General features: G+C 48.6%; 1 protein-coding gene across 1 annotated transcript in view; it reads right to left on the bottom strand.

The window, feature by feature from the left end:
• The window catches only part of SLC5A11 (solute carrier family 5 member 11), a 65,466-nt gene extending 52,130 nt beyond the window's left edge, over positions 1 to 13,336 (bottom strand). Inside the window, exons 1-4 of the mRNA XM_058440277.1 lie at positions 13,236 to 13,336; positions 11,891 to 11,968; positions 10,391 to 10,515; positions 10,039 to 10,245 (exon numbers count right to left, since the gene is read on the bottom strand). The gene's annotated coding sequence lies outside the window, so the exon portion shown is untranslated. The remainder of the gene's footprint in view (positions 1 to 10,038; positions 10,246 to 10,390; positions 10,516 to 11,890; positions 11,969 to 13,235) is intronic.
• Between the last annotated feature and the right edge of the window lie 444 nt (positions 13,337 to 13,780).

Genomic DNA, 13,780 nt, shown 5'->3' with positions numbered 1-13,780 from the left:
GTGACAACCAAAAATGCTCTCATATATTTTGAAACATCTCTGAAGGCCAGGAACACCTCCAGTGCACACATGTGCTCTGGGTTAAAGGATGTCAGTGAAGAATTTCTAATAAGAAAGTGGTGTGATCAGACAGGGGGCAGCCTTGATGAGAAGCAAGAATGCAGGCAGGGAGGTTATTCTGGAGGTAGTGACTCAGGCTTGAGACCATACATACGCAGGGGTTAGTCCATTCCTGCTGTTGCAATCAAATACCTTAGACCGTGTAATTTGTAAACAACATAAATTTATTGCTCATAGTTCTGGAGATAGTCCAAGATCGAGCTGTCAGCAGTTTCAGTGTCTGGTGAGGGCCCGTTCCTCATAGATGGGACTTCCTTGCTATGTCCTCATATAGTAGATGGATGGATGGGTCAAGTTGGCTCTCTCAAGCCTTTGTTGTTTTATTTTTTATTTTTTATTTATTTATTTATTTATTTTGAGACAAGGTTTTCACTTTGGTGTCCAGACTGGAGTGCAGTGGCACAATCACTTTTTCTCTTTTTTTAAAGAGACAAGAGTTTTGCTCTGTTACTCAGGCTGGAGTACAGTGGCACAATCACAGGTCACTGCAACTTCAACCTCCTAGGCTCAAGAGATCCTCCTGCCTCAGCCTCCCAATTAGCTGGCACTGTAGATGCACCACCATGCTTGGCTAATTTTTTTTTTTTTTTTTTTGTAGAGATGAAGTCTCACTATGTTGCTCAGGGTGGTCTCAAATTCCTGGGCTCAAGCAATTCCCCCAACTCAGCCTCTCAAAGTGTTGGGATTATAAGCATGAGCCACTGCACCTGGCCTCAAGCCTCTTTTATAAACGTGCTAATCCCATCAGTGGGGGCAGAGTCCTCATAACCCTAACACTCTCAAACGCCCTGCCTCTTAATACTATTGCATTAGGGATTTAGGTTTCAATGGACAGAGGGACATGCACATTCAGACCACAGCAGAGGGAGTAGATTAGAGAAATAATTTGGAGGCCAGGTGTGGTGGCTCCAGCCTATAATCCCACCACTTTGGGAGGCTGAGGCAGGAGGATCACTTGAGCCTAGGAGCTTGGCTACAGTGAGTTATGATTGCCCCACTGCACTCCAGCCTGGGAGGCAGAGCAAGAGCTTGCCACAAACAAACAAACCAACACACACACACACACACACACACACACACACACAAAAAGACTAACCTAACCTAACCTTTCTCTGTGCAAGAAAGTGAGAGGAAGGCCTAGAGGTGAAGACTCCCTTTCAGGGTAAGGGTGGAGGCTCTTAAAGGAGGTTCCAAGCAGGAAAAGCATTCTGGCAGCTTCAGGAGGGGAGGGGGTGAGGGGACCCTTGTGGGTTGTCTCAAGGGTGAAGTCCCATTAGCTAAGTAATGTTCTCATCAGACTTTACAGGGGAGGAGGCTGGGCACAGTGGCTCATGCCTGTAATTCCAGCACTTTGGGAGGCCAAGGCAGGAGGATCACCTGAGGTCAGGAGTTTGAGACAAGCCTGGGTAACATGGTGAAATCCCATCTCTACTAAAAATGCAATTTGTTTAGGTGGGTGTGGTGGTACGCAACTGTAATCCCAGCTACTCAGGAGGCTAAAGCAGAAGGATCGCTTGAACCCGGGAGGCAGAGGTTGCAGTGAGCTGTGATTGTGCCACTGCACTCCAGCCTGGGGGACAGAGTGAGACTCTGTCTCCGGAAAAAAAATACTTTACAGGGGGAGTGATGGCTCTGAGAGTTTAAGTCGTGTCCAAAGTCACATGGCTGACAAGTGACAAAGCTGGGACTCGAATCCAGTTTGATTTCAGAGCCTGCGTTTTCAAACACTTCAACCTGCTGCTTCCAAAACAGGATTTGGGGAAAGATGAGGAGCAGAAAAGTGCAGGAAGCAGGTTTAGGTGGAGGTTGATGCTGAATTGGGGAGTGGGGCAGAGGGAGGAGGGAGGAGGGGCGGCGGCTGCCTGGTGAGCCAGTCCTCCCCGTCCCTGCCCGCCCCTTCCAGACCTCTGCCTGCCAGGCACCGAGAGGGCGGTGGGAGCAGCTCCAGCAGATAAACAAGTTATTCATCACCGCCGTGGAGCCCACAGCCGGCGAAACTGGCACCGATTCCAAGCCCTTCCTGAGTCTCTGGGAGGTGGGGCCCAGCCAGGGGCCGCGAGGGACGTGGCTCCATCTTCACGGTGGAGACAGGAACAGCGACCAAAAATGCTGTGGAGCCTCCGCCACAGGCTCCCAGGAGGAACCCTCCATGCACTCCACCCTCTGCAAATCCATGCAGTAGGTATACTGAGAATTGGCCCTAACACTTGGTGAGCACGATTTCTATTTGAGTGCCAGGCATGGAGCACAGCCCTTTGAGGCAAACGTGATTTCACCTCCAAGTCACAGGTGGGAATCAGAGGCACGAGAGGGGAAAGTGAGCCTAACTCAGGCACGGCTGTGCCGCTTGCTTCTAGGCCACAGTCAGTGCCGCGGGTGGGATCCCGACCCAGGTTTGGAGGTGGCCATTCCTGGCTGGTCTTTCTTTCTTTCCTCCCGCCCTTCTCTCCTTCATTTTCTCTTTCCCTCCCTCTGGCTCTATTTCTTTCCTGCAAGCATTTATTAGGCACCAGCTGTGTGCCAGGCTCCATGCCAGGCCCTGCAACTCAGTGGAACATTTGTTAGTCACCAGCAGTGTGCCAAGCTATGTGTTAGGTCTTGTGACTCAGTAAAACAAATGTTATTAGGCATCAACTATGTACCAGGCTCTGTACTAGGCCCTGGGGACTCAGTGAAACAAACATTTATTAGGCACCATCTGGGTGCCAAGCTCTGTGCTAGGCCCTGGGGACTGAGTGCAACAAACATTATTCGGCACCAACTGTGTACCAGGTTCTATGCTAGACCCTGGGGACTCAGTAGAACAAATATTAGGCACTAGTTGTGTGCCATGCTGTGTGCTAGACCCTGGGGACTAAGTACAACTAACATTTATTAGGCACCAGCTGTGCGCCATGCTCTGTGCTAGGCCCTGGGGACTCAGGAGAACAAACATTTATTAGGCACCACGTGTGTGCCATGCTCTGTGCTAGACCCTGGGGACTAAGTACAACAAACATTTATTAGGCACCAGCTGTGCGCCATGCTCTGTGCTAGGCCCTGGGGACTCAGTAGAAGAAACATTTATTAGGCACCAGGTGTGTGCCATGCTCTGTGCTAGGCCCTGGGGACTCAGTGAAATAAACATTTATTAAGCAACAACTGTGTGCCAAGCTCTGTGTTCGGCATGAAGGACAAAACAATGAGAAGCGTAGACTTGGCCCCGTCCTCTGGGTTTTCATCTCAGTCCCCTGCACCCTGTATGTACCTGGGCCGCCTCGGTGAAATGACCCTGGGCACCCTTTGTCCCTTGCGCGGTGATGTTTGGCTCCCAGGCTGCCTCAGGAGGGTCTGGTTGGGGTGGTTGGGGGTGGCTCCTTCTTCACCTCTTGTGAAGAACCCTCCCTGTGCCTGCGGGGAGGATTCACGGCAGCTTGTGTTATAACAAAGGCTTTGTTGGCAAGGAGAACAGCCTACCCTTGAGGTCGCCTATTGGCCAATGCACAAAAGGAAGCTCAGTGGAGCAGGGACTTCTCTCATCCCTTCCTTTTGGCCACTGACATAATTTGCTATGGTAGATGTGAAAATTTTCCATGCTCCAGGAGATGTGAAAAATTTCCACACCCCGGTGCAAGGAAAAGATCAGAAAAGAGGTTCCCAGGCCACAGGTGTGGGAAGGTGAGCTGTGACTGTATTTGCCGCATTTCATGCCTTAGGCTGGCTTCTGGATGTGCATGATTCTTTATAACTTCTGTGTGTCTGAAATGTTTCATAATGAAAGAAAAAGGAGGGAAATAAACATAACACAATTTATAGCATGAAGCCAAAGCACTCAAAGACACAAAATAGTACTATTTTGCCAGAGTGCAGGCGTATTTCCAGATGAATATCAAACACATTAGAGGGAGTGGCAGGAATCCGGGGAGAAACAGAGAGAGTGGGAGACAGAGAGAGAGAAGCAAGGGAAGTTCCCTGCCCTGAATGAAAATGACAATGACTAATTACAAATTTTAATTATGAGCAACAGACTCTCCAGGAAATAGATATGTCGTGATAAAGTGTAAAGTGTAAATACTTTAGAACTGCACTGCCCTGACTCAGATCCCAGCTCTGCCTCCTATGAGCTCCTTGATTGTGGGCAAATCACCTCTCTGAGGCTCAATTTCCCATCTACGAAATGAGGTTAATAATTAGACATACGTCACAGGTTTGTAAAAAGCAGTAGGCATGTTCATTATATGTGTAATGTGATTAAATATAGAGTACTTGTTCTGTTCCCGTCCATTTTATAAAATCATTTTTTAAAAAGACAGCATGACTTGGGAGGCTGAGGCAGGAGGATTGCTTGAGCCCAGGAGTTTTGTTTTGTTTTGTTTTGAGATGAAGTCTCACTCTGTTCCCCAGAGGAGTGCAGTGGTGCAATCTTGTAGTGCAAGTGGTGTAGTGCAATGGTGCAATCTTGGCTCACTGCAACCTTTGCCTCCTGGCTTCAAGCAATTCTCCTGCCCCCAAGCGAGTCACCTGCCCCAGCCTCCTGGGTAGCTGGGATTACAGGCATCTGCAACCACGCCTGGCTAACTTATTATTATTATTTTTATTTTATTTTATTTTATTTTTGTTTTGTTTTTTTTTTGAGACGGAGTCTTGCTCTGTCACCCAGGCTGGAGTGCAGTGGCGCAATCTCGGCTCACTGCCAGCTCCGCCTCCCGGGTTCACGCCATTCTCCTGCCTCAGCCTCTCCGAGTAGCTGGGACTACAGGCGCCCGCCACCACGCCCGGCTAATTTTTTTGTATTTTTAGTAGAGACGGGGTTTCACCGTGGTCTCGATCTCCTGACCCCGTGATCCGCCCGCCTCGGCCTCCCAAAGTGCTGGGATTACAAGCGTGAGCCACCGCGCCCGGCCTATTTTTTTTTTTTTTTTTTGGTATTTTTAGTAGACATGGAGTTTCACCATGTTGGCCAGGCTGGTCTCGAACTCCTGACCTCAGGTGATCCGCCTGCCTTGGCCTCCCAAAGTGCTGGGATTACAGGCGTGAGCCACTGCCCTGGGCCCAAGCCCAGGAGTTTGAGACTGCATTGAGCTATGATTGCGCCACTGCATTCCAGCCTGGGTGACAAAGTGAGACCCTATCTCTAAAAACAATAAAAATAAAAATAAAAAGAGCATAAACTAGGCCGGGTGCAGTGGCTCATGCCTGTAATCCCAGCACTTTGGGAGGCTGAGGCAGGTGGATTGCTTGAGGTCCAGAGTTCGAGACCAGCCTGGCCAATGTGATGAAACCCTGTCTCCACTAAAAATACAAAAATTAGCAGGGCGTGGTGGTGGGCTCCTGTAATCCCAGCTACTTGGGAGGCTGAGGCAGAAGAATTGCTGGAACCTGGGAGGGAGGTGGAGGTTGCAGTGAGCTGAAATTGCACCACTGCACTCTAGCCTGGGTGACAGACAGAGCGAGGCTCTGTCTTAAAGAAAAAAAAATGCATAAACTTTGTGGTCAGGCAAACCTTGGCCACTTACGTGCATGAATCACATTTTGAAGTCACAGCCTCCCTACAAGGCAGGACTCTGATTAACTCCATTGCACAGGTGAGGAAAACAAAGCTGAGGCCGGGTCTAAGGCCACACTGCTAGTAAATGACTGAACCAGTTCTCCAACCCAGGTTTAACTCTAGAGCTCCTAACTACCCCGAGACACGTGGACCTTGGTGGGGAAAATTCCAGTTGTGATAAGGACTGGCACGGGTCACACCGCCCAGGCTGGAAGCCACTTGCACCCTTTCCTGCCACTCCTGGGCTGCAGTGGCGCTGACTGCCTGCTGCACTGCAGCAAGCTGTGCCCTGGCCTGGCCTGGGTCTAGGGGGCCTGGTGGAGGCAGCCCTACAAGAGGGAAAGAGTCAGTCCTGGAAGGCAGATAGGGGCTGTCTGGGACTAGAACTGCAGGAAGAAGGAGCTAAATGACCACCCCTGACCTCCTGCACCAGTTGATGCCATGGGGTTCATAGAAACAGAGAGGTCTCTACACAAAGGCCAAAAAGACAGATCCTGGCTGGGCTCAATGGCTCATGCCTATAATCCCAGCATTTCGGGGGGTCAAGGCGGGAAGATCGCTTGAGTCCAGGAGTTCGAGACCAGCCTGGGCAATGTAGTGAGACCGTTTATTTTTTCCTCTACGGCAAATTTTTAAAAATTAGCTGGGCATGGTGCTGCGTGTCTGTGGGCCTGGCTATTTGGGAGGCTGAGGCAGAAGGATTGTTTAAGCCCAAGAGGTTGAGGCTGTAGTGAGCTATGATTGCACCACTGCACTCCAGACCCTATCTCAAATAATGGATAATAATAATGATAATAAAATAAAAAATTTAAAAAAGACATCTCAGTATTTGAGGCTGAAGCAGAGGCCAGGATCACCCCTAGTCCATTAGGAAGAGCCACAGCTTCAGGTATCTGGAAATAAATTCTAGGCACGGCAGAGCAGAGCAGCGTTCCCTGAATGGTCCACAGCAGGGTAACAGGGCATATGCCCAGTGAGTGCAGGGGACCCGGTAGAGCATTCTCCTCCACCTGCCTTTCAGGGATGACCTTGTCTCATTATTCCAGAGAGAATAGGCATCACAGAGCACCTTCTGAGCCCAGACCTGTCCATCCAAATGCCAACGTGGCATCTCTCATGGATATATATATATATATATATATATATTTTTTTTTTTTTTTCCCCAAGGCAGAGTCTTGCTCTATTACCCAGTCTGGAGTGCAGTGGTGTGATGTCTGCTCACTGTAACCTCCGCCTCCCGGGTTCAAGCGATTTTCCAGCCTCAGCCTCCTGAGTAGCTGGGATTATAGGCATGTGTCGCCACGCCCGGCTAATTTTTGTGTTTTTAGTAGAGATGGGGTTTCACCATGTTGCCCATACTGGTCTCAAACTCCTGACCTTGGGTAATCCACCTGCCTCGGCCTCCCAAAGTGCTGGGATTACAGGCGTGAGCCACTGTGCCCGGCTTCTCATGGTTACTTAATAGATGTCTGAAAGTTCACACGTGCAAGTTACAGACCAAGCTCTCCAGCCCAAGCACGTGCTTCTTCCAGTCTTCCCTATCTCTCTAAACGGCAGCTGCATCCACTCTGCCGCTCCTGCCAGAAACCTGAGTCATCTATAAGGCATTAATTCATTTGTTCACTTATCAAGTGGTCTGTGAGCACCTCTATGTGCCAGGCACTACATCTAAGCACCTAGAGTGCCTGGTATGTAAATGTCTCATCGAAGAATTTATAGCATCTCTTTCTCACCTCCCAGAATCTATTCACTCCCAATTCCATTCTCTCCTACTTCCAAAACATAATAAATCCACACATTTTCCCTCAATTTTAGTGCTATCACCCTTGTCTGAGCCACCATCACTTCTGTCTAGGTTAGAGAAAGACCCTCCAGTCTTACCTCCCCGATATCCATTCTTGCTTCCTTTTTATTTTATTATTTTATTTTGTTTTAATTTACTTAATTTTTAGAGACAGGGTCTTGTTCCCTTGACCAGGCTGCAATGCAATGGTGCCATCACAGCTCACTGTGGCCTCAAACTCTCAAACATCTGTGCTCAAGGGATCCTCCCACCTCTGTCTCTCAAGTAGGTGGTAGGTGGGGCCACAGGTACATGCCACCATGCCTAGCTAATTTTTTATTTTTTGAGACAGGGTCTCACTCTGTTGCCTGGGCTGAAGTGCAGTGACACAAACACAGCTCCTGCAGCCTCAACCCCATGGGCTCAAATGATACCCAAACAGTGCTAGGATTACAGGTGTGAGCCACCATGCCCGGCCTCCAGCTAACTTCTTATTTTGTAATTTTTTTGTAGAGATGGGGTCTTGCTATGTTGCCCAGGCTGGTCTCAAACTCCCGGCCTCAAGCAATCCTCCCAACTTGGCCTCCCAAAGCACTGGGATTACAGGCATGAGCCACTGCACCTGGCCTTGCTTCCTTTTAATCCGCCCCTCACACAGAAGCCAGAGAAATCTTTAAATATGAGTCAGATCAGATCATTTTCCTGCTCAAAACATCTCTGTGCTGCTGAGGTGCTTTGTTGTGCTTCCAACCCCATCACACACTAGCATTCATTTTATTCCTGGAACACGATTTCTGGCCTCAGGGTCTTTGCCATTCTGCCTGGGATGCTCTTCCCTGCACTCTTTGCTGGACAAGCTCCTACTCATCCTTTAGATGTCAGCCTGCTGTATATCCCCAAAGGAGCCCCCTCTTGGCCTCAATATAAATTGGGTCCCCAAGCTTTTTGCTTTCATGGCAAACACAACTTCTCATCACAGTCTAATCAAGTGTAACATTTGATGTGTGTGATCCTCTCATTACCCCTTGTCTGCACTGCACAGCAAGCCCCATAAAGAAGGGTCCGTGTCTCTCTCACTCTCATTGTGTCCCCAAAACAGGCATGCAATAAATGTTGGTACAACAAACAAATGTGGGATTTTTAGAGCCTTTGCTATAGACCCTTTGCACGCTGTGACCTCCCAAAAAAGGGATGGCATTTTTCCAAGTCCTATCTGCAGGATGCCCAATGGGCTAGGACACTTCTGTCAACTATTGCCCAGAATAATTCAGCAGAACACCATTTGAAAACCACTGATTGGTGGGGTGCAGTGGCTCATGCCTGTAATCCCAGCACTTTGCAAGGCTGAGGCGGGAGAATTGCTTGAGTTCAGGAGTTTGAGACCAGCCAAGGCAACACAGGGAGACCCCATTTGTACAAAAAATAAAAATAAAAAAGTTAGCAGGGCATGGTGGTGCACCTGTAGTCCCAGCTGCTTGGGAGGCTAAGACGGGAAGATCGCTGGAGCCCAAGAGTGCAAGGATGCAGTGAGCTATGATACTACTACATTTCAGCCTGGGCAACACAGCGAGACCCTGTGAAAGAAAAGACAGAAAAGAAAAGAAAATAGAGAGAGAGAAAACAGAAAAGATAGAGAGAGGAAGCAAGGAAGGAAAGAAGGAAGGAGAAAGGGAAAGAAAGGAAGAAAGAAATAATAGAGGAGAAAGGAAGAAAAGAAAGAAAAAAGAGAAAAGAAATAGAAAGAGAGAGGTGGGAGGGAGGGAAGGAAGGAAAGAAGGACGGAGAAAGAAAGGGAAAGAAAGGAATAAATAAAGAGATAAAAGAAAGAAGGAAAGAAAGAAGAAAGAAAAGGAAGAAAGAAAAGAAAGGAAAAGAAAGAAAGAAAGAAACAGAAAGGAAGGAAGGAAGGAAGGAAGGAAGGAAAAAGAAAATCAGTGATATTGTGGCTGAGCTCAGGCCACAGGAATTGAGTCTCAGCTTGGCCACTCACTATCTGTATTACCTTGAGCAAGTTATTTAATGACCCTTAGACTCTGTCCGTGAATTAGGGGGTGCTGTACCTACCTTACAGGGTTTCTGTGTCAGTTAGATGAGATCCAGATGTAAAGCTCTCTGCACGTGTCTGACACATACCAGTGAAGACTTGTATTTGCCTTGTAGTTAACAGCAGCTGCAGTTGTAGTAAATACATTCCTCTAGCTTTTTATTGCTTATGTGGATACATTTACCTTCGTTATCTCTGGGTAACACACCTGTGGGGTGGGTCAGCCTGAGGTTCATATTCCCATTTGACAGATAAGGAACCTGAGACTCGGTGAGGCAAAATGTTTGGCTCAATGTCCCTGACCTTGGTTTAGTGGAAGAGCTGGGGCCCACGTACAGTGCTGGTGGCTGCTGGCTGCCGGCTGCCGGCTGCTGGCTTCATACCACCATGCCCACCCCACAAACACACTCCATTGTCCTGGTCATGACAAGCTTTCTCTGCAGAGAGGGCTGAGCTTCCCCTGCCCCACAGGTGACAGCTGGAGTCCTTCTGCCAGCACCTGTCCCCAGATCAACTTCCCAGTTTGGAGAGTGGCTACCTGTTTGGGGGCGGGGGGTGTCTTACCTTATTCCAGATGCAGGGCTCACCTGCCCTGGGGGCTGTCAGTGGCTTCTAAGGCACTAGGAGGTGGCGATGGCTGTAAGGAGGGAGACACCTGGGATCCTCTCTCTTTGCAGCCAAGAGCTTCTGGAGACACCAGTGACCCTTCCTCCTATATGCCTGCTGCTGAGAGAGCCTCCAAGCGGGTCAAACTCCAAACTCCAGCCTCAGCTGCAGCGGATTAAAGGAAGCGTGAATGATCTCCCCAGGGCAGAAGAGAGAACCGGGCCCAGCCCAGGACCCTTGAACTCTGAGCAGGTGGGGAAGGTAACATGTCCCACGCTCTGCCCACACTGTCCTCCACCAGGGCCCTCACCTGCGCGGGGACCCATGGCATGGAGGGGTTGGGGAGACGCTGGAGCCCAAGGCACCATCCTGCTTCACTCACCCAGTCTTCCACTGTCCCGCCTCCACGCTGGGGACAGGCAGGCTTGGGACGAACTGGAGGAAGAGGGGGGAGGGAAAATGCTGGCGGCGGATGGAGGGGACAGAGGCAAAGTGCCAGGAGGGACGTCCAGCCACAGCCCTCACCGCAGTGGCAGCAACAGGAACAGCAACCACTGCTTGTGCAACCCCTTTCCATACACTCTCCAGATGGAGGCACAGCAAAGAACAGGTGTCTGCCTGAAGTCGGGAGTTCGAGACTAGCCTGACCAACATGAGAAACCCTGTCTCTACTAAAAATACAAAATTAGCCGGGTGTGGTGGTGCATGCCTGTGATCCCAGCTACTCGGGAGGCTGAGGCAGGAGAATCACTTGAACCTGTGAGGTGGAGGTTGTGGTGAGCCGAGATTGCACCATTGCACTCCAGCCTGGGCAACAAGAGTGAAACTCAGTCTCAAAAAAAAAAAAAAAAAAAAAAAAAGAAGGAAGAAGATGAAGAAGCAGAAGAAGAAGAAGCAGAAGCAGAAGCAGAAGCAGAAGCAGAAGAAGAAGTGTCTGAGGCCCTGAAAAACGAAGAAAGAAGAAAGAAGAAAGAAGGAAGAAGGAGAAGGAGAAGGAGAAGGAGAAGGAGAAGGAGAAGGAGAAGGAGAAGAAGAAGAAGAAGAAGAAGAAGAAGAAGAAGAAGAAGAAGAAGAAGTGTCTGAGGCCCTGAAAAACTGTCAGGAGTGACCGAGCCACGTCCAGGAGCCCACATCGGGCCCAGGACATCAGTAAAGCCAGCGGGGCACAGCGAAGGTTTCTGCCAGATGCTCAAAGCATCCAAAACTTTATTTATTTTTTATTTCTGAGACAGGATCTCACTCAGTCACTCAGGCTAGAGTACACTGGTACCATCACAGCTTGCTGCAGGCTCAACCTCCTGGGCTCAAGTGATCCTCCCACCACAGCCTCCCGAGTAGCTGGGACTACAGGCGTGCACCACTATGCCCAGCTAATTTTTTCATTTTTTTGGTAGAGAGAGAATCTTGCTATGTTGCCCAGGCTGGTCTCCAACTCCTGGGTTTAAGTGGTCCCCCCACCTTGGCTTCCAAAAGTGCTAGGATTACAGGGGTCAAACACTGTGCCTGGCCAAATACCAAAACATTTTAAAAATAGTTACTAGTATTTGCAAACCAAGATCTCCCAGATTTTAGAGAACTATTTGGACATTTCTTATAAAGTTACCATACACTTTGCCGAGCGCAGTGGCTCATGCCTTTGGGAGCACTTTGGGAGGCCAAGGTGGGCGGATCATGAGGTCAGGAGTTCGAGACCAGCCTGGATGATACGGTGAAACCCCATCTCTACTAAAAATACAAAAATTAGCTGGTGTTGTGGCAGGCCCTGTAATCCCAGCTACTCAGGAGGCTGAGGCAGGAGAATCATTTGAACCTGGGAGGCAGATGGAGGTTGCAGTGAGCCGAGACTGTGCCATTGCACTCCAGCCTAGGTGACAAGGTGAAACTCCATCTAAAAAATAAAATAAATAAATAAATAAATAAATAAAGTTACCATACACCTCCCCCATGACCCAGCAATTTCACTCTTAGGTATTTATCAAGAGAAATGGAGACATAAGTTCCCAAAAAGTTATGCACACAAGTGTTCATGGTGGCCTTATTCAAAACAGTTTCTAAGCGGAAACAACGCCAATTCCATCGACAGGTGAGTGGAGAAACAAACTGCGGTGCATCTAACACCATGGAAAACTTTCATTGAAAGGAATGAACTACCCAACCCACGCAACACCATGGATGAATTGAAGACTCTAAGAAACATTATGCTGAGCAAAAGGAGCTGACCTGGGCTGGGCGCGGTGGTCACACCTGTGATCCCAGCACTTGGGACGCTGAGGTGGGTGGATCACTTGAGGTCAGGAGTTCGAGACCAGCCTGGCCAATGTTGTAAAACCCCGTCTCTACTAAAAATACAAAATCAAATTAGCCTGGTGTGGTGGTGTGCGCCTGTGGTCCCAGTTACTCATGAGGCTGAGACAGGAGAATCGCTTGAACCCAGGAGGTGGAGGCTGCAGTGAGCCAGGATCACGCCACTGCACTCCAGCCTGGGTGAGACAGAGCAAGACTCCATCTCAAAAAAAAAAAAAAAAAAAAAAAAAAAAAGGAGCCGACGTGAAAAGAGTACAGACCTTATGATTCCATTTATGTGAGGTTCAAGAACAGGAAAGATAGATTTGTGGTGACAGGAGTCAAAGAACAGGACCCAGTGAACAACTGGAAGAGGGTGGGAGTGTGCTCTCAGAGGTGATGGAAATTTCTATTATCTTGAATTGGGTGATAATTATATGGTATATACAATTGGTAAAACCCAGTGAATTGAAGGATGAACACTTAAGCTTTTTCTCTTTCTTTCTTTTTTTTTTTTTTTGACCAAGTCTCACTCTATCACCCAGGATGGAGTGCAATGGCGCCATCTCAGCTCACTGCAACCTCTGTCTCCTGGGTTCAAGTGATTCTCCTGCCTCACCCTCCCAAAGTGCTGGGATTACAGGCATGAGCCACCGTGCAGGGCTGACTGATGCATTTTATTGTACGTAAATTATCTCTTTAAAAATGAGAGCAGATGGCCAGGCAGGGTGGCTTACGCCTGTAATCCTAGCACTTTGGGAGGCCGAGGCGGGCGGATCATGAGGTCAAGAGATCGAGACAATCCTGGCCAACATGGTGAAACCTCATCTCTACTAAAAATACAAAAATTAGCTGGGCGTGGTGGGGCGCACCTGTAGTCCCAGCTACTCAGGAGGCTGAGGCAGAAGAATCGCTTGAATGCAGGAGGTGGAGGTTGCAGTGAGCCAAGATCACGCCATTGCACTCTAGCCTGGGCGACAGAGCAAGACTACATCTCAAAAAAGAAAAAGAAAGAGCAAATATACAAACAGTGAATTCATACAGAGCAAATACACTGAGCAAATACAGTTATTGCGAGTCTGTTTCCCAGATTTTAGTTTCAGCCCATCGTCACCATGTAAGAACGTGGGTCTTATGTTGCCAGCATTCGTTTTTCAAGAGAAATCTAAGTCTGGGTTTTGTTTTTGTTTTAATAGGAACTCTGATGACTTGTAAGGTTTGGCAAATTCAAAAGCAACAAAAATAGCTAAAATGCGGGTTGTGTCAAATGATGCACGGGGCTCTGTTTGCAACCTGTATTCCTGGGTCACATGTTCTTCTAGGGGGCTCAAGATGCTATTTCTTCCTGGATTTTCTACAGACTTAATAACGCACCTTCACCTACCCACATCCCTAACAACCCAAATGTTGCTATTTG

The sequence above is a fragment of the Hylobates moloch genome, unplaced genomic scaffold, assembly GCF_009828535.3.
Source record: "Hylobates moloch isolate HMO894 unplaced genomic scaffold, HMol_V3 SCAFFOLD_6, whole genome shotgun sequence".
In the NCBI taxonomy this organism is placed as follows: Eukaryota; Metazoa; Chordata; class Mammalia; order Primates; family Hylobatidae; genus Hylobates; species Hylobates moloch.
This window is presented reverse-complemented; position numbering and strand designations above follow the sequence as displayed.